This window comes from Mesoplodon bidens (assembly GCF_964165515.1).
Source record: "Mesoplodon bidens genome assembly, chromosome: 11".
NCBI lineage: Eukaryota > Metazoa > Chordata > Mammalia > Artiodactyla > Ziphiidae > Mesoplodon > Mesoplodon bidens.
In genome coordinates this window covers 6,627,988-6,648,503 of record NC_138167.1, presented here as the reverse complement: position 1 = coordinate 6,648,503, position 20,516 = coordinate 6,627,988, and positions in this window count along the sequence as shown.

Sequence of the window (20,516 nt, the reverse complement as noted above, 5' to 3'; positions counted from 1 at the left end):
GCTCAGTAGTTGTAGTACGTGGGCTCTAGAGCGCAGGCTCAGTAGTTGTGGCTCACGGGCTTAGCTGCTCTGCGGCACGTGGGATCTTCCCAGACCAGGGCTCAAACCCGTGTCCCCTGCATTGGCAGGCAGATTCTTAACCACTGCGCCACCAGGGAAACCCAAAAGATTATTGTTAATTAAAGAAGAACAGGGACTTCCCTGGCAGTCCGGTGGTTAAGACTCCAGGCTTCCACTGCAGGGGGGTGTGGGTTCGATCCGTGGTTGGGGAACTAAGATCCCGCATGCCATGTGGCACGGCCAAAAAAAAAAAAAACCCAGACATCTCAAGTTAATGAAGTTAGCGCTCTCCTCTGTACGGGAAGATGCAAGAGTCTGAGTTCATTTAAATCATTCCTTGAATACGAGCATGGCCATGTTTTAAATAGAATATGAATGGCCTGAGATATCATGAAGGGTCTCACTTTCTTTCCCTATAAAATTACAGCCTTACATTTGACCTTCTTTAAGGGTTCTACAAACAAAAACACTATAATTCTAGTGGAGTGGGGAGGGGCAGTATAGGGGTGGGAGAGTGGGAGGTACACACTACTGGGTATAAGACAGGCTCAAGGATGTATTGTACAACACGGGGAATCTAGCCAATATTTTGTAATAACTGTAAATGGAAAGTAACCTTTCAAAATTGTATAAAATAAAAATTTTTTAATTAAAAAATAAAACACCCACAAAAACAAACAAACAAACAAAAAACCCTGTAATTCTGGACTTTCAGCTCTGACGCTCTACCTCGCTCACACCCTCCTACTGATACTTATACATATATGAGCTCCTTTTCTTGTAATAAAAAGACCTGGGGTTTTTTGTTTTGTCTTGTTTCTTGTCTTTTAACCTTTTCTAACTCAGCTGAATTGTGGACACATCCTCCATCCTCTCTAAACATGATAGCAAGCCATAGCGTTAGCATGGACATAAAGAAATTGAGAAGACTCTTCAAGAATTAAGGAAAATTCATTGAGATTTCTCATACTAATTAGAACCCACACCCTATGACCATGCACAACTCTCTTCGTAGTCTTTAGAGAAGAGATAGAGAAGAGAGGAATGACGCAGCAATGAGGGATTGCCCAAATAAATAGAGTATAAATTTGCTGAGGGCACCTGCAAAGCCAGCACACTAAAAATAAATTTTCAGAAAGAAAGTTTTTAAAATTGAGGTAGACATCAAGAAAAAATTAGAGATTTTTCACTTCCTTAGATGTATTTTACTATTAAGTATATTATTTATTTATTTATTTATTTATAATTATTTTTGGTGAGTGGGCAATTAGCAAGAACTATAGTCTGAGTAGGAGTAGTTAGGGGACATTAGGAGAAAAATTCAAAAGGTCCACAGGGTTAATATTTGTAGCATGCTTTGTGTGTGTGTTTGTTTTGGCCATGCAGACTGCAGGGTCCTAGTTCCCAGACCAGGGATGGAAACTGTGACTCCTGCAGTGGAAGCTCAGAGTCCCAACCACTGGACTGTTAGGGAAGTCCCTGTAGCATATCTTACATCCTGTTAAAACCTCATTCTTGGCATTTAACAGCTTGAGCATTTTATCTCATCACCAAAACAAAACAATAATGAATAAAATCCCTTAGAATCACCCTAATGAGTATGAAATAATATTACTTTGTATTAATATACCATTTTTCACTCATTTAGGAATGTTTCTTTTAATCTTTAGACACTAAATAATTATGCCTTTAACTGCATTTCATGACATGACAAATTAAATTCTATCTGCATTTCATATTATGTTCTTACTAAGTTATGTCTAATTATCAATTCAATGTACATAAAAACTGTTAAGGGCCTTAATTCTTTGGGATAAACTGTTTTAGATAATTTATCAATTTATACTCCCAGAACGAGTGAACGAGAGTTTAGTTTTAATAACTCTGGCTGGGCTTAGATATTCTCTTTCCTTCTTTAACTTTTTAAGATAAGATGTAACTGATATATCCTTTATAACTTCATTTGGACTTTTTTTTTCTTTATTCTTTTTTTTTTTTTTTTTTTGGCTGCGCTGCATGGCATGTGGCATCTTTGTTCACTGACCGGGGATCGAACACTTGCCCCCTGCCGTGGAAGCGTGGAGCCCTTATCACCGGACCGCCAGGGAATTCCCTGGACTTCTTTAATTACTAAGGTTGATTTTTTTTTTAAGCCATTTGTACCTTTTCTTAGAAATGTACATTTCTGTTGTTCACATTATTTTGGACTATAGCACATACATTTTTTCTTTAAAAAAGAAAAAGGAAGGACTTCCCTGGCGGTCCAGTGGTTAAGACTCTGCACTCCCAATGCAGGGGGCATTGGTTCGATCCCTGGTCAGGGAACTAAAATCTTGCATACCACCTGGCGTGGTCAAAAAAATTAATAAATAAATAAAAGAAAAAGGAACATTTTCAGTAATGGTCAGAATCAGGTAATCAGAAATTCTAGTGCAGGGTTTTGCACGTCCCGTGTGATGACCACAAATTGAGGTCTAGATGTTCTGCTGAGATCTCTAGGCACTGTTACCTCAAATGAACACTACTCAATATTAAAGCCTCCTGATCCCAAATCTACTCCAAGTGCGGGCTGTAAACCTATGCCTATCTGCAGATTGTTACTTGAGGACACCAGTGCAGAAAACAAGAGTAAATATTGGGCTTCCCGGGTGGTGCAGTGGTTGAGAGTCCGCCTGCCGATGCAGGGGACACGGGCTCGTGCCCCGGTCCGGGAAGATCCCACGTGCCGCGGGGCAGCTGGACCCGTGAGCCGTGGCCGCTGAGCCTGCGCGTCCGGAGCCTGTGCTCCGCAGCGGGAGAGGCCACAGCAGTGAGAGGCCCGCGTACCGCAAAAAAAAAAAAAAAAAAAAAGAGTAAATATTAAGGAATGTTTAGAGCAATTTGACAAAGTAATGTGATGCCAGATGAATCCGTTATTTTTCAGTGGGGCTTGATTTTGTATGTTTTTAAATTTTAATTTCTAGTAATTTTCTAATTTTATCTTGTAAGTATTTTGGTCCACGATTGGAGATTAAAACAACAAGCTAAACCCTCACCATAGACAGGTTGAGAAGCACTATTCTAAATTTTTTTCTTTTGACTCAGTGTATTAGTTTCTTATTGCTGCTATAAAAAATTACCACAAACTTAGCGTCTTAAAACAACACAAATTATTATCTTACAGTTCTGGAGGTTAGAAGTCTGAAACAGGTTTTAATGGGTTAAAATCAAGGTATAGCTTAGAGCTGTGTTCTTTCTGGAGGCTCTAGGGGAGAATCTGTTTCCTTGCCTTTTCCAGCTTCTAGTGTATGTCTACATTCCTTGGCTAGTGACCTCTTTTTCCATTTTCAAAGCCAGCAGAGTAACATCCTCAAATAGCTCTGACTCTGATCTCCTTTATCACTTGTAATTACTTTTGTGATTACTTCACCTCAATAGAGGATAATCTTCCCATCTCAAGATCCTTAACTTAATTGAATCGATAAGGTCCCTTTGGCATATAAGGTAACATATTCACAGGTTTGGGGGTTTAGGATATGGACATCTATGGGGGGGTAGCTATTCAGACTACTAGTTTTAGCCTCCAAAGCCGCATTCTTAAATCCACCTTCAGAGAGCAATAGGGGTTCTTGGTTATACCAGACAGAGTTGCTTTCCACAAATACACATGTCAGACTATGGTTCAAGTGGTAAGTAATTAAGTGATTTGGTTCTGGATGTAAACAAACAAATAAAATGTCTGTTGATTTTCATGAATTTTACTGTCTTAGGTGCTACCCATCAAATCATCTACAATCACTTTATCTATTTGCCCGTCTGGAAAAAGTTGACAAGTAATACCACAGAAAGATATCACATTACTACAATGTAACCCAAAGTCAAACAGCTGTGAAACTCTATCAGAATTTACCAGATTTTATCACCATTTTCAAGGGGTTTTGTGTGTGTATGTGTGTCAATTATTAAAGACAACTTTTTGTGTTTTATCAGCTACTACCATTTGTTACCAGCCACAAGACCTCTCTGCAGCACAGTCGGTATCCACACCATTCAAGTTCTTTCTGACAGAGCTACAGTCAGCTCTGTCCTTAGCACTGTTCTCTCCATTCATTGCAATTCCTTTAGTTTGAAGTTTTTGCTTTTTCCAGGACCAACAGCCCTAAATAAGGTAGTAATTATCAGCGGACGTTTAGATTTTGGGGTTTTTTTTTTTAAGCAATTTTCACAATTATGAACAATGCTGGAGTAAACTACCTTTTACACATCATTTCATATGTTTGACTTTAGTGTAAATGCCTAGAAGTAGGATTTTCATGGGAATACTTGAAGTTGTTTTATAAATCCTGTATAAGGCTAATATTTTGACATATAATCTAAAAGGTTCTTCGAGGGAATTCCTTGGCCGTCCACTGGCTAGGACTCGGCACTTTCACTGCTGAGGGCTCAGGTTCAATCCCTGGTCGGGGAACTAAGATACTGCAAGCCACGCGGCTTAGTCAAAAAAATAATCGATCAATCAATCCATCAATTAATTAATTAATTAACGTACATCCTGTGGTGGGGGGGAGTAACTAGATGCAATGGTAGCCTCCAAAGACACTACCAGTCGTGCCATCCAAGAGGCCACACTCTCACTGCCGAGGGCCCAGGTTGAATCCCTGGCTGGGGAACTAAGATCCCACTAGCCGTGTGCCGCGGCCAAAAAAAAAAAAAGCAAAGGGCAGAAGCAGGAAGGTCACTCTGACCTTGCCCCACCCTTCTTCCCTAAAATAGGTCATAAGACCCTCATGTTAGAAATGCCCTCTCTAGACCCAGAGGAGAGGGGCATCCTTATCTCCGATGACAAAGGAACACCCAGAAGAATCCTAACAGGCCTTGTTAAATTCCCCCAGTTTCCTACACTGACCTCATACTCCTTAAATTATCTTATTTCTACAGGACTGCCCTCAAACAGCATAAAAATACTCAGGTCTAACTGTTTCTTTGGGTCTTCATTTCCTTATGAAGACACCCGTGTCACATGAAACTTTTTTTTTTTTTTGGTCTCCTTGTGAGGCATGCAGGGATCCCCCATCCAGGGATCCAACCCGTGTTCCCTGCAGCGGAAGTGCAGAGCTCTAACTACTGGACCGCCAGGGAGTTCCCTCATGAAACATTGATTTATAAATTTGTATGCTTTTCTCCTATTAATCTGTCTTTGTCAGTTTAATTTTAAGACACAGCCAGGGCTTCCCTGGTAGCGCAGTGGTTGAGAGTCCGCCTGCCGATGCAGGAGACAAGGGTTCGTGCCCCGGTCCGGAAGGATCCCACATGCCGCCGAGCGGCTGGGCCCGTGAGCCATGGCCACTGAGCCTGTGCGTCCGGAGCCTGTGCTCCGCAACGGGAGAGGCCGCGGCAGTAAGAGGCCCGCGTACCGCAAAAAAAAAAAAAAAAAAAAAAAAAAAAGACACAGCCAGAGACCATAAGAGTTTCAAGGAAAACTTTTCCTCCCCTGTGCTGTGCTTAAGACTCTTATCAGTTCTGTTTGTCTTTATTTTGTAATATGACCCGTCAATCTTCTCAAATAATACAGCACTCATTTCAGAGCCCTCTAACACTACACTATGTACCATTTTTCCCCACCACACAAAATGGTGTTTCACCAGTATTATTATTATTATTATTTGTGTGTGTGTGTGTGTGTGGTACGTGGGCCTCTCACTGTTGTGGCCTCTCCGGACGCAGAGCACAGGCTCCGGACGCACAGGCTCAGCGGCCATGGCTCACGGGCCCAGACGCTCCGCAGCATGTGGAATCCTCCCAGACCGGGCACGAGCCCGTGTTCCCTGCATCGGCAGGCGGACTCGCAACCACTGCGCCACCAGGGAAGCCCACCAGTATTATTTTTGTTTTTCCTAATCCATTAGGGAGAAATGCATAATTGTTTTCACTTAATATACTGAACTTTTAACATAATTCACATTTTTTCATATGTTTCGTGGCTATTTAAACTTCTTTTAGAAATATTTTTGCCCATTTTTCACTTGGATTATTCATCTGTTAAAATTTAAATTGAGGGGACTTCCCTGGTGGCGCAGTGGTTCAGAATCTGCCTGCCAATGCAGGGGACACGGGTTCGAGCCCTAGTCCGGTAGGATCCCACATGCCACGGAGCAACTAAGCCCGTGCGCCACAACTACTGCGCCTGCGCTCTGGAGCCCGCGAGCCACAACTACCAAGCCTACGTGCCACAACTACTGAAGCCTGTGTGCCTAGAGCACATGCTCTGCAACAAGAGAAGCCACCACAATGACAAGCCCGCGCACCACAATGAAGAGTAGCTCCCGCTCACCACAACTAGAGAAAGCCCATGCACAGCAATGAAGACCCAATGCAGCCAAAAATAAATAAATAAATTTATTTTAAAAAATAAAAATAAAAGTTTATATTGTCCAAAATAGAATTTCTCATCTACATACCTTATCCTGCATCACCACTTGCAGGCTTGTCTACCTCAGCTAATGCTAACCCTGTTCCTCCAGTTCTTCAGGCTGAAGCCTTGGAATTATCCTTGACTCCTGTCTTTCCCTTCTACCTCATATTCAAGTCATCAGGAAATTCTGCTGGTTCTATCTATAAAATATATTCAGAATCTGTCCTTCACTGCTACCACCCTAATCTGAGACACTATTATTTCTCACCTGAATTATGCCATAACCTTTAAAATGATCTCTGCTTCCAGCCTTGGCCCATCCTCATCCCCACCAATCTGTTCTCAACACATCAGTCCAATTCCTTTTTTTTTTTTTAAGCTGTGCAGCATGTGGGAACTTCCCCCATGAGGGATCAAACCCACGCACCCCCTGCAGTGAAAGTGCAGAGTCTTTCCACCGGACCACTAGGGAAGTCCCAACAATGCGTTAAGATCAGTTAACTCATTCACTCATTTGCTCAAAACCCTTCCCTGGCTCTCTGTCTCAGTCAGAGGAAAAGTCATTGTCAAGGAGATCATATCAGTTACATCAGCTACTACTTTTGCCACTTGTTCACTCTGCTCCAACCAGACTGGTTTTGCTGCTACTCCAATCCTTTATGTGCTTACTGTTCCCTCTGCTGGGGAAATTCTCGCTAGATATCCTCACCTCCTTCAAGTCTTTACACCTTCCTCACCCTCATCTTAGAGCTTCTCCCTAACATTCTACCATTCTATTTTAATTTCTAACTTGTTCCTGTCTCCCACAACTTGCAGTCTCCTTTACCCTGTTCTATTTTGTCCATAGCATATATCTTCCAACATGCTAATAATTTCATTCATCTGTTGAACAAATATTTGTGCAGGCATTGTCTTAAGCATTTGAAATATATAAGTGAACATATAAAAACCCCTGACCTTGGGACTTCCCTGGTGGCACAGTGGTTGGGAGTCTGCCTGCCGATGCAGGGGACACGGGTTCGAGCCCTGGTACGGGAGGATCACACATGCTGTGGAGCAACTAAGCCCGTGCGCCACAACTACTGAGCCTGTGCTCTAGAGCTCACAAGCCACAACGACTGAGCCCCCGCCTGCCACAACTATTGAAGCCCACATGCCTAGAGCCTGTGCTCCGCAACAAAGACAAGCCACCGTTATGAGAGGCCCGCGCACCACAAGGAGGAGCGGCCCCCGCTTGCCGCAACTAGAGAAACCCGCGCGTAGCAACGAAGACCCAACGCAGCCAAAATAAATAAATACATAAATAAATAAATGTATAAATAAATAATACATAAATAAATAATAATACTTAAAAAAAAAAACACCCGGACCTCAAACTTACATTCTACTGGGGTAAGACAGTCAGTACACAATAAATATAATAAATAAGTAAATATTATTTGTTTAGTAAAGAAACGGATATATCTTCGAGCACTTATCTGAGTACTTCTATAGAAAAATTGTTAGGAACGGAATTGTTGGGTCAAAGAATATGCACATTTTAAGGTTTTTTACAATATGGCCAAATTTTTAATCCATATTCAACAGGAAAAGATTGGTCTAGTACATTTATGTATACAAACACATATGCATATGTTCATATGTAATATTTGTCATATGACTACCAACTGTCTTTTCTGATCTGACCTATAACTTAATTTGAGAACATCTTTTTTTTTTTTAATAAATTTACTTATTTATTTATTTTTGGCTGCGTTGGGTCTTTGTTGTGCGTGTGCTTTCTCTGCGGCGAGTGGGGGCTGCTCTTCGTTGCGGTGTGCGGGCTTCTCATTGCGGTGGTTTCTCTTGTTTGCGGAGAACAACGGGCTCTAGGCGCGCGGAATTCAGTAGTTGTGGCTCCCGGGCTCTAGAGCACAGGCTCAATAGTTGTGGTGCACGGGCTTAGCTGCTCCGCGGCATGTGGTATCTTCCCAGACCAGGGTTCGAACCCGTGTGCCCCGCACTGGCAGGCAGATTCTCAACCACTGCGCCACCAGGGAAGTCCCCATGTCTTTCTTTTATACTTTATAAAATGATAGTGAGCGTAAGTGGTGGTATTTTTTCATTAATGTTTTTACTGGGAAAAAATATTTGGAATTTTTTGGGGGGAGGGAAATGGGAGATGAAGTTTTTTTTATTCAAAGAGTCTGACAGCCACTGACTTAGAATATTTGGTGTTATCAATATTTCTCTTTCATAATTAAAATGGATTTGAAGAATTGAGGCTTCTTAATCTTATCAAGGAAATTGACCTTTAATCTATAAATTATATACTCAGATTTCCATAGTCAGAATAGCTTGCCTCAAAGTATTAGGCATTCGTAAAAACTAATCTAGGGGGATTTCCCTGGCAGTCCTGTGGTTAAGACTCCGGGCTTCCACTGCAGGGGGCACGGTTTCAATCTCTGGTCAGGGAACTAAGATCCCGCATGCTGCCTGGCACGGCCAATAAATAAATTAATTAAATTAAATAAGAAAAAAAAACGAATCTAGGAATAAAAATAAATATAAGCACACAGCAATAGTCAATTATATATTTAGACAGGGTAAATCTAATTAAAAAATTTTTTAAACAGTTGAATAACTTTGTAAATTAAAATTAGGTGAAAGAAAATAATACTACTTAGAAAAACTTATACTTAATATTTTGTAAATTATGATTAAGAAACATGTTCTTGTTTGGCAGTTTAAAATTTAAGTAAATGTTCATGAACAACTTCTCTTCTGGATAACAGATTTATGAATCTTTTTTTTTTCTCCAAAGGCAACGAAAATAAAATATTAATGCTTAAATGTCTAAATCGTCTTTCTTATCTAAAAGACTGCCCTTAATATCTGGGCTTCAGGAAAGAAAACAAGAACTAGTTCTCCATCCCTCCAAAGCTATAAATTTGCAGTTGAAAAGGACTGGCAGGGTCATTTTTATCACCTTGGATAGCAGTGTTTCTTAAGCCTTGCATTCTTAGATAACAAATTCTTAAAAGTGTTCTTGCCTAGAGGGTCAGAAGACAATAGAAAAGATGTTGCTCATGACCTTTACTTTTAGGATTAACTTCTTTGACCTCTTTTGGGATTTAGGAACACCAAGTTTATCTTTGCTGTTTCAAAATTAGAGGGAGAATTTACAAGTTTTAGGGGAGAGGAAAAAAGAACAAAAATCAAAAAAATTGAAAACTAATGTACTCATTCTTTTTGAATACTCTGACTTTTTATATATGAGTATGAAATACACATGCCCATGTGACTCAAGAATGAATGAATGATTAAACAGATATTATGATGCACCAACTTTGCTCCAGGCAATGCACTTTGTTGGTGCTTTTCAAGCTTTGTCTTGACTCATTAATGAAGAGTGAAGTAAATTGTGTGTCTCCAGGAGCATTTAAAAAAACAAAAAAACCCCAACTGTGTAGAAAATACCAGAATGCGCTGTGCAATAGCTAATAATGATTTCCTGAAACTTTTTAGCTATTAATATTTATCTGGACATGTTACTAGGTGTATTTCCTAATGTGGGTCCCAGGCAAGACAAAGTAAATGCTACCACACTAGTGACACTCTTGAACAACAGAGGTTCCCCTTTCTTTCACGGAGTTTACATTCTGGTCAGGTGACTGATAAGAAAACCAACAATGACAATGTGATAGGGTAAGTCCAAATCCTGAGGCAGCAATGTGAAAGACATTTCACCTAGAACTAAGGGACCAGGGCTGCTCACTGGAAAAATGACATTTCAGTGAAGACCACAGGAGTGACTAAAAGGTGGACTTTGAAGACAGACTGCCTGGCTCCTACCAGGGCTCCACCACGGTTGCCCATGTGGCTCTGTGCAAGTTACTTTTAAGCTCTGTGCCTTAATTTCCCTACCTGTAAAAGAAAAAAATGAAGGTACCTACCCCATAGGGTTATTCGGATTAACTGGCATAATGAAGGTAAAATGCTCGGTCTGACACATTCTTAATATTTGCTGTTACCATCATAGGAGTTGGGGGAGGGTTGGGCCTACAGGGAGAGGCGGGCACATGCTCCCTCACTTGGGGCCTGTAGGCACACAGGAATTGGGATGAGGTTGAGGATAGAGCAGAGCATAAGCAAAACCCTGAGAGAATGATAAGGTGGAGAAGTAAAACATGGCCTAGAACATGAAAGGCCTTGTAAATCGTATGGCAATTTAGATTTTAATCTGTGGACAACTGGGGGGCTTTCAGGAGTTTTAAGTGGACTGACCTTATGTGGCCAGGATCTGTGTAATAGCACACAGTAGCTTTTGTACATATTTTTTCAAAGGTGTCCTCTCTGGACTGTTGAATTTTTTTTTTTTTTTTTTTTTTGGCCATACCACATGGCAGGCATGCAGGATCTTAGTTCCCCAACCAGGGATCAAACCTGCGACCCCTGCATTGGAAGGCAGAGTCTTAACCACTGGACTGCCGGGGAAGTCCCAGTTGTCTATATTATATATAGTAGTGCGTGTATGTTCAGCTCAAGCTCCTGATTTATTCCTCCTAAACTAAATAAACTCTTACAATTTTTAATATTTAGTTTACTTTTTTTTTCACAATAATGTGAATGGGGCAAACATTTATTATGAGACAGAGACTATTAAAATCTGACAAAAGCAAATACTTCCGTTTTAAAAAAATTTGTACAATTTTTAAAAGTTACTTTCCATTTACAGTTATTACAAAATATTGGCTATATTCCTCATGTCGTATAATACAACCCTGAGCCTGTCTTAAACCCAATAGTTTGTACCTCCCACTAGTTTATCTTTTAACAGAACAAAATACAAGGAAAAACTGACTTTCCTTTGGGTAAAAGAGAAACCTGAAAAATGTGGTGTTGTGGAAGCCAATGTCTTAAGAAAGGCTTTTGAACAGGGTCAAATATTCCTGAGACAGACACACACACAGTTATTATGAGGACTACAAGGCTAAGAGGAAAAAGCACTTGAAATCTATTTGACTCCACACAACACTAACAATTCTAATACAAACATACTAGCACTATTAGAAAAACATATAAAATTCCTAACAAAGGTAAAAGCAGCTTGATGAAAGAGAACTTAGAGAGGGCTGAAGCTGCTGACTTTATATAGAAGATAAAATGCAAAAGTCAAACTACCAAGAGCTGGAACCTGGAGGGAATAGGCATTACATACTTTGCTATTGGATGCTTTTACTCAGTGGTGCAAAATATTATGTTAGGAAAAAACTGTATATGAAGCAACAATGATTTATATTTTAGTCTGACACCACTCCTTATCTGTTATTTACATATGAGCTTATCTTCCTTTATTTAATTTTTTTGTGGCTTTTATTCCAACTTTTTTTTTTTTTTTTTTTTGCAGTACGCGGGCCTCTCACTGTTGTGGACTCTCCCGTTGCAAAGCACAGGCTCCGGATGCAGGCTCAGTGGCCATGGCTCACGGGCCCAGCCGCTCTGCAGCACACGGGATCTTCCCAGACTGGGACACGAACCCGTGTACCCTGCATCGGCAGGCGGACTCTCAACCACTGCGCCACCAGGGAAGCCCTATTCCAACCTTTTTTAATAGACTTTATTTTTTATTTTATTTTAATTTTTTTTGGCCACACCACGCGGCATGTGGGATGTTAGTTCTCCAACCAGGGATCGAACCTACGCCCCCTGCAGTGGAAGTGTGGAGTCTTAACCACTGGACTGCCAGGGAAGTCCTTAGATTTTATTTTTTAGAACTGCTTTAGAGTTACAGAAAAATTGAGAGGATAATACAGAATTTGCATATGCCCCACATCAATTTCCCCTACTATTATCTTAACTTAGTCTGATACATTTATTAATATTAATAGACCAATATCAGTACCTTATTACTAAATAAAGTCACAGTTTATTTAGATTCCCTTAGCTTTTAACCTATGTCTTTTTTTTCTGTTGCAGGATCCCATGAAGGATATCACGTTACACATTTTACTCCTGCCTCTGTTAAAGGAAGGGAAATGGTAACAAAAACTATTATAATGTAGCACTGGCTTTTCTTTTTGTGAGTATACTATTTCTGCCATATTCAGCTGAGAATTTTCAAATAAAGATGTCATACTGCCAAGCAACAGAAGAAGGGTTACTTTTTTCTTCTGTAGCTATCTGACTAATGGTTGCTGGTTTACTGGTAGGGAAAAACCTTACTAATGTCTCACGGACATGAGTTTGGCTGGGCTGGATCAGCCAACAAGTAGGTTCCAGACAAGAGCATGGTAGTCCATGCCTAATGGCAGGTAAGTATAGGAACCACACCCACTAAAACCTTTACAAATAGTGGCAGACAGTTCTTGCAGTCTACTGCCATCATACCTCCATAGGACATCCACTCAAGGGAAACACTGCCCATTAACCCTGAGCAATGAGATAATTGTAGGGGGGTTAATTAGATGCCCAGTATTCCTCTCATGGTAGCTATTACACCTTACTTCTTTGTGGTAGAAGAGCCACACCCATTCTTACTCCTCCCGAACTAATGAGATGAACGTAAAATGTCTACATCAATGCCTTTGCCGCTATTTTACATAGTGGCTGGACCAAACTGCTCCTTTCAAATTCTGCCCTTATTGAATGACCCAGACACATCCAACCAAATGCCCAGGGACATATTAATGCACCACACACTGAGAGATCCCATCCTCAACTTGTCATTCTCTGTGCATTTCTCTATCTGTAAGACTCTTCCTTGGCACTCATAGCTAATATAATATAAATTCCACTCTTCTGCAAGATTTGAAACCCCACTCTTCTACCTAACCCCATGTGCCAGCTGGGCTACCAAGGCAAAAAGGGTTATTATTGGCAATACAGTTACACAAAATTATTGGACTAATAAAACATGATAATATATATATATATATATATATATATATATATATTTTTTTAATCCTGTAAACCAAAAGTATAAATAAAAGTTACGGGCTATTTGAACCCAGGTACATGTTTGAAGCATGGACGCTTTTGACAAGACCAGATGTCAAGGACCATTTGGCATGGACCACAAAACGTCTCAATGGACGTTTTGCACAGGACCAAATATCTGCTAATCGTATATATACATAAATTTTGAAATTAGGTTATTTTATGTCTTTTCAGTCTTTAGGGGTAGAAGATCAGAGGAAAAACAATGCTTGGTCCCTGGATTTCCTGTCTAAGAATCACACACCAAGGCAGAATGTCATTTGAACAATTTGTACAGGGGCATATGGCACTGCTCTGATCTCTGGCCAGGTTTTCGGAGTCCTCATTGGTTAATAGCCCCAATTATTATGCAACGCAATACCTCCTAGCTCTATTTTCACTTCCCTTTTCCAAACGATCTTCTATTTCAAATTCCTAATATTTTATTTCAGTTTATTGACAGTAGGTGAATTCCCTGGCAGTCCAGTGGTTAGGAGGCAGCATTTTCACTGCCGTGGGACTGGGTTCGATCCCTGGTCAGGGAAATAGGGAAATAAGATCCCATAAGCCTCATGGTGTGGCCAAAAACAAAACAAAACAAAAACAAAACTCTGTGCAATTTATTGGCATTGGAATTCTACAACACTTGCATTCCATGAGACCTAGTGCTTCTTTCTGGGGCCAGTAAATAAAATGCAATAAAAGCTAACTGAAATCAGAAAGGCATTCAAACTATATAGCTGGCTTATAAAACGGGGATAATGATGGAGGAAAGACAGAGAGCTGCAGGGAAAAAGACAACTGGCATCATGGAAACTGTGTTATAGAGGAGTTAAAAAGCACTGGTGTTTAATCTACCCACCCTGTTCTCCTTCTGGTGGAGGGGATGGTTGGTGGGTACCAGCCCTGAGGCCCTCCGTCAGCATTTGCAAAGAGCATAAGAGGCTGGTGGAAGAAGCCAAAGTAAATAAGAACTATTAAGGGGCTTCCCTGGTGGTGCAGTGGTTGAGAGTCCACCTGCCGATGCAGGGGACACGGGTTCGTGTCCCCAGTCCGGGAAGATCCCACATGCCACGGAGCGGCTAGGCCCGTGAGCCATGGCCACTGAGCTGCGCGTCCAGAGCCTGTGCTCCGCAACAGGAGAGGCCACAACAGTGAGAGGCCCGCGTACCGCTAAAAAAAAAAAGAACTATTAGGATGAACTGCATGGTCTAGAAGTCCCCGCCCCTCTCTCAAATCAGAAACCTTCTTTAATAAGTGAACAAAGGGCTGAACTGGAGGTCCTTCAGGGGCAGACAAGGCAAAGACCACAATCCTGTCTCTGGATTCCCTTTCTCCTAAGGAGAAGCCAAGGCAGAAAGTCAGTGAAACAACAGGGACAAAGGCAAAGGCACTCCTTTGCTCTCTGGACTGAATTTCCAGAGCTGAAATGCAAAGTGGAAACTAAGACAGTGCCCTACCAGCATTACCTACTGCACATTCCGTGGAAATTTATAAAGAAAGAAAACATGTCCTTTTGGAAATCTCATCCTTAAGCAAACCTGGGAATGCCGACAGTATTTGCTACTCTCTTCTGATAGGCCTAATTGACTTCATGTTTCCAGATACCTTCATTCAAACTGTGAAGTTTGGGAAATTGATCACCCATACTTCTCTCTTCCCCTCTGAACCCCAGCTGGTTGTCATATTGTAAAGTCATTAAATGTTTCCCACTAAACTGTTAAAAAATTGATAACAGAGGCAGGATTCTACTCCTGGGAGTATTTTTTTCTTCTTCTTTAAAAAAATTTTTTTTTAAATATAGTTGAGGGACGTCCCTGGTGACGCAGTGGTTGGGAGTCTGCCTGCCAGTGCGGGGGGCACGGGTTTGAGCCCTGGTCCTGGGGGAACCCACGTGCCGCGGAGCAACTAAGCCCGTGCGCCACAACTACTGAGCCTGCCCTCTAGAGCCCGTGAACCACAACTACTGAGGCCTGCACACCTAGAGGCCGTGCTCCACAACGAGGGAGGCCACCGCACGGGGAGGCCCCTGCACTGCAGTGAAGGGTGGCCCACGCTCACTGCAACTAGAGAAAGCCCGCGCCCAGCAACGAAGACCCAAGGCAGCCAAAACTAACTAACTAAATAAATAAGTTTATTTTAAAAATATATAGTTGATTTACAACGTTGTGTTACTTTCAGGTGTACAGCAAAGTGATTCAGTTATAGGTATACATATTCTTTTTTTTACATTCTCTTCCATTATAGGTTATTACGGATACTGAGTAGAGTTCCCTGTGCTATACAATAGGTCCTTGTTGCTTATCTACTTTATAGATAGTAATGTGTATATTTTAATCCCAAACCCCTAATTTATACCCCCCTGGGAGTATTGATTCTTCATTGCATAATTTCAAGAAATAAATTGGATCCAGGGAAAGGCGGGCACGGTGGGCCGTAGGGGCCAAGCAGAGGCAAAGCGAGAAGCAGTTCTGGGCCACAGTGTGTCGGGCTGAGGCCAGTGGGGGCCCCATAGCGGCACCGGTACCGGGGTGCCCACTGCACACCCACACCCCGCCCTGGGCCTCAGCGGCTGGGATCCAGGGCGGATGCCTTGGAAGACTGGTGGGAACAGGCTTCCCTACACAAGGGGGGCTGGAGAGCGAGCGCAAAGGGAGCCCAGGGACAGGGTGGGCCTGAGGTTGGAGGGACCCAGGCCACGGGGGGCGGGGCGGCGTGGGGAACCCAACAGGGCCCGAGAGAGCGCAGTAATTCATCAACTGTGTGTCTGGGAGAGTTTTCCCAAACGGCAGCCCTGGACTCTCTCTTAACCAGGCCACACCTCTCTTTGGAATACATTTCATTACTCCACCCTATATTTTGGATTCACAATTTGTTGTCTGCTCCCTGAGGGCAAAAAGTTTATTTTGCCTGCGGCTCTCTGCCCTGCCTGAAACCAGCCGGGCACAGTTGCATGGGAGGAAAAAAAAAAAAAATCATTCAACTGGAGAGAAAAGGTGAGCTCAACAGATAAAAGAGAAAGCGGAGGGCTTCCCTGGTGGCGCAGTGGTTGAGAGTCCGCCTGCCGATGCAGGGGACACAGGTTCGTGCCCCGGTCCGGGAGGATCCCACATGCCGTGGAGCGGCTGGGCCCGTGAGCCATGGCTGCTGAGCCTGCACGTCTGGAGCCTGTGCTCCGCAATGGGAGAGGCCACAGCAGTGAGAGGCCCGCGTACCGCAAAAAAAAAAAAAAAAAAAAAAAAAAAAAGAGAAAGCGGAGCCAAGATTATCATCTGTATCCATCCTAGAGGCAGATTCAAATTTTAAAACTATTCAATACTGTCTCGGGTCTGAAAGACTTTACCCCTCCTCCAGCCTCTGGCAGATGAAGCCATTTCACTGTTTAACATTCCTAAAGGGTAAATTTGGTTATAAAGTCAATCTCACAGAGGTTAGTGAGACGTTAAGACGACTTCTAAATTCAGTTGAAGTTTTTTTGGGGTTTTGTTTGTTTTGGCCACAGCTGAGTGGCATGCGGGACCTTACTTTCCTGGACCAGGGATCGAACCCGCACCCTCTGCATTGAAAGCGAGGACTCTTAACCACTGGACCGCCAGGGAAGTCCCTCAGCTGAAGTTTTAAACTTGTGTTTTGTTCCTTTCTCCCAACCTTGACATTTTGTTGATGCAAAAAAGTTGATGCAAAACTGGTGCAGTCTCCCAGTCCATCCTAGGTGGACTCTGAATGCCCCTTCCCAGAAATGAATGAGTCTGGAGACTCCAGGATTCCGTGCTAGTAAAGGATAAACTGAGGCATGTTAAAATGTTTAAGAGTTTATCTGAGCAAAAATCGACTTGGATAGGGCTGCATCCAATCTAGCAGGTAGGAAGAAATTTCGCGGAGCTGTTTGGTTACAGCCAAAACAGAATGGGAACAAGGAACTTATACTAGGCAAGAAAGTGGGCTGGTTAGTACAAAGTTACATTCCTTTAGGGGGTGGCAGACCACCTAACTAGTGCTGATAAGGCGACTCCTGATTGACTGGTTTAAGATTTTATTTCCAGGAGAGCCAAAATTAATAGTCGCAGTTTGGTGACGTGGGGATTAGCCCAACCAATTCCATTTTGGACCTGTTGTCTTGTTTTTAACACTCTAAATCTGTTAGTTTACATTTCTTTTGCCTTGCTTTCTGCTGTGCATTTTAAATTTACTTTAAAAACTGAGTGATATGAGCTTTTAAATATGGTCTGTTGGCGTTTCTGTTTCAGAAACTTTGGAATAGCTTACCTGGTCATGTTCTTGTAATCAAGTTAATTTCCCACAAGACAAAGGAATCTATACGGGTGGCGATGTTTTTAACAAATTGAAAATGTTCTACACTTGCTCAATAATTTGGTTGAATACAGGATTCTAGGTTGGAAATAATTTTCCTTCAGAATTTGGAAGCTCCCTTATCTTCCAGCATCCGGTATTGTTGAAGAATCTGAAGCCATCATATTTCCTGATCTTAGATTCTCATCTTCTTATATTTTCTCTTCTATTTTACATCTGCTTCTGGTTTTGCCTTACTTACTAAGGAAATAGCTTTGATTTTATCTCCAGACCCTTCTTTTCTTGTTTCTCATATCAAACTTCTGAATTCCAGGTAGTCTTGTTTTTTTTTTTTGCTCTCTTGAGTTTTCCTTTTATTAAAAGAGCATCCTGTTTGTTTCAAAAATATTATATCTTCCCAGAAAAAAAAAGGTATTATATGATTTTTTTTATCTCTGGAGAAATCAGTGATAGTTTTCATTATGAGTTCTTTTATAGTCTTTTTTCTAATTGCTTCATTCCACTTGGCTTTTTATCTCATATATACTATAAAGATGTTAACTAAAATGGTGTTATAATTTTAAAACACGGATTGTGTTTTCTGAATGCTCAGCTTCTGTAAAGTTTAAGCAAAGAGAAACTCCACCACCATCTACATCCCATACCTCCCTTGAGCTCTGGTTCTCTCGTCTTTTTTCTTTTTCTTTTTTTTAACTTTTTATTTTATATTGGAGTATAGCCGATTAACAATGTTGTGATGGTTTCAGGTGCACAGCAAAGTGACTCAGCCATACATATACATGTATCCATTCTAACCCCAAACTCCTCTCCCATCCAGGCTGCCACATAACATTGAGCAGAGTTCCCTGTGCTATACAGTAGATCCTTGTTGGTTATCTGTTTTAAATATAGCAGTGTCTCTCCTTTTCTTAGACCTGGATTTCTTTTTTTTTTTGCGGTACACGGGCCTCTCACTGTTGTGGTCTCCCCTGCTGCGAAACACAGGCCCCGGACGCGCCGGCCCAGCGGCCATGGCTCACGGGCCCAGCCGCCCCGCGGCATGTGGGATCTTCCCGGACCAGGGCACGAACCCGCGTCCCCTACATCGGCAGGCAGACTCTCTACCACTGCGCCACCAGGGAAGCCCTTAAACCTGGATTTCTTGAGTGAGAGTCTATGTTGGCCCTTTTCACAATCTCACCTCTTAATCTTAAAACTCTTGCAATCTGATTTTTGCCCTCACTTCTCCAAGGGCTCTCTGAGACTGCTGTAGGAGAGGTCACCTGCCCCAAAGGGCATACAGCTGAGAGCAGAACCACAGGAGTAGAACTTGCAGTCAGGAGTGCCAGGAAGAGGTGCTGCTACCGTTTTGAGCACAGGTGGAATCACGGGGTGGGGTGGGGAGGACTTGTTAAGACAAGGACGGCTGGGCCCCAGTCTTTAATTCACTAGGCCTGGGTTGGAGCTCAACCATTTCTTTTTTTTTTTTTTGTGGTACGCCGGCCTCTCACTGTTGTCGCCTCTCCCGTTGTGGAGCACAGGCTCCGGACACGCAGGCTCAGCGGCCATGGCTCACGGGCCCAGCCGCTCCGCGGCATGTGGGATCCTCCCGGACCGGGGCACGAACCCGTGTCCCCTGCATCGGCAGGCGGACTCTCAACCACTGCGCCACCAGGGAAGCCCCAACCATTTCTAATCATATCTAACAAGTTACCAGGTGCCGCTGATGCTGCCTGTCGGCAGGGCACACCTTTGACAACCCCTTAAATAAAGTGTTGTGACCTGACATGCATCTACAGCTACCCCTCCTCCCCTACAAAGGTAGTTATTGATCCACACTTCAACTTTTGCTGTTTACTACAAACAAACGAGATTGCTTTCGGTATTTCTTCATAGTTTCCAGCTATGGGGGAGATAGGGAGGTTGCACATTGAATAGGAGACAGTAAAAAACAAGAGTGGGGCTGCTGAGGACCTTCTCTCCCACCACCAGCAGTTAATGTTAGGGCTCTTTGCCAGAATTCAGTACAAGTTTATTTTGGGGGGTGGAGGAGGGGTGGGGGGATAGCAATTTATAGATGTAGTTAATTTCATTTGCTCACCAATCTTAAAGGCAATGAAATTGATAGTCTAGAAAACAAACTAAAATTACAGGTCCAAAATACACATTCATAAAATACCAAGCTATTAAACTGTTTATAACGGATCCTGTATTTCTCCTCTCTTTTGCCTTACTAGCATCCAAAGGTTTAAGATGAGTCAGGCAAAGAAAACTAAGGAAACTTGCCATTAACTTAATTGGGAGTTAATTTGCAGTTGGAGGGAAACTGCCCTCTCCTCCCTGTACTAGAACACTTAAAGCCCAGTTCACAAACCAGTAGCCATCTCCAGAAGTAGAGTTGGGGGGAAAAAAAGGATTTTTAAGGCAACCTCAGGAAGACACAAGCACAGAGGTTCTTTATAAAATTTCCAGCCTACTTGACAGAGGGCATGATTATTTTAATACAGAGCGGATGAAGAATTATCCTATTAGTCCACTAATTGGACTACGCCCACCAACTTGCCTTATCCTTTTACTCATTAGTCATTTACATTAAAACAGGCTGGCTGATTGGCCTATCTGTAGTTTTTAAGAGGAAACAAGACCTAGACTTTTAGGTTGGATACTTCTCTCACCACGGTGTTAGCTTGGATTTTTCTCCCTCTTTCTCAGCTCTATAGTTCTTCCAGGCTACTTTGTAGCAATTTGAGTCTAAAGCATCACCTTCCACTGGAACCCAAAGGTCTAGGAGAAGCTTCAAGCTGTGAAAAGACTCCCA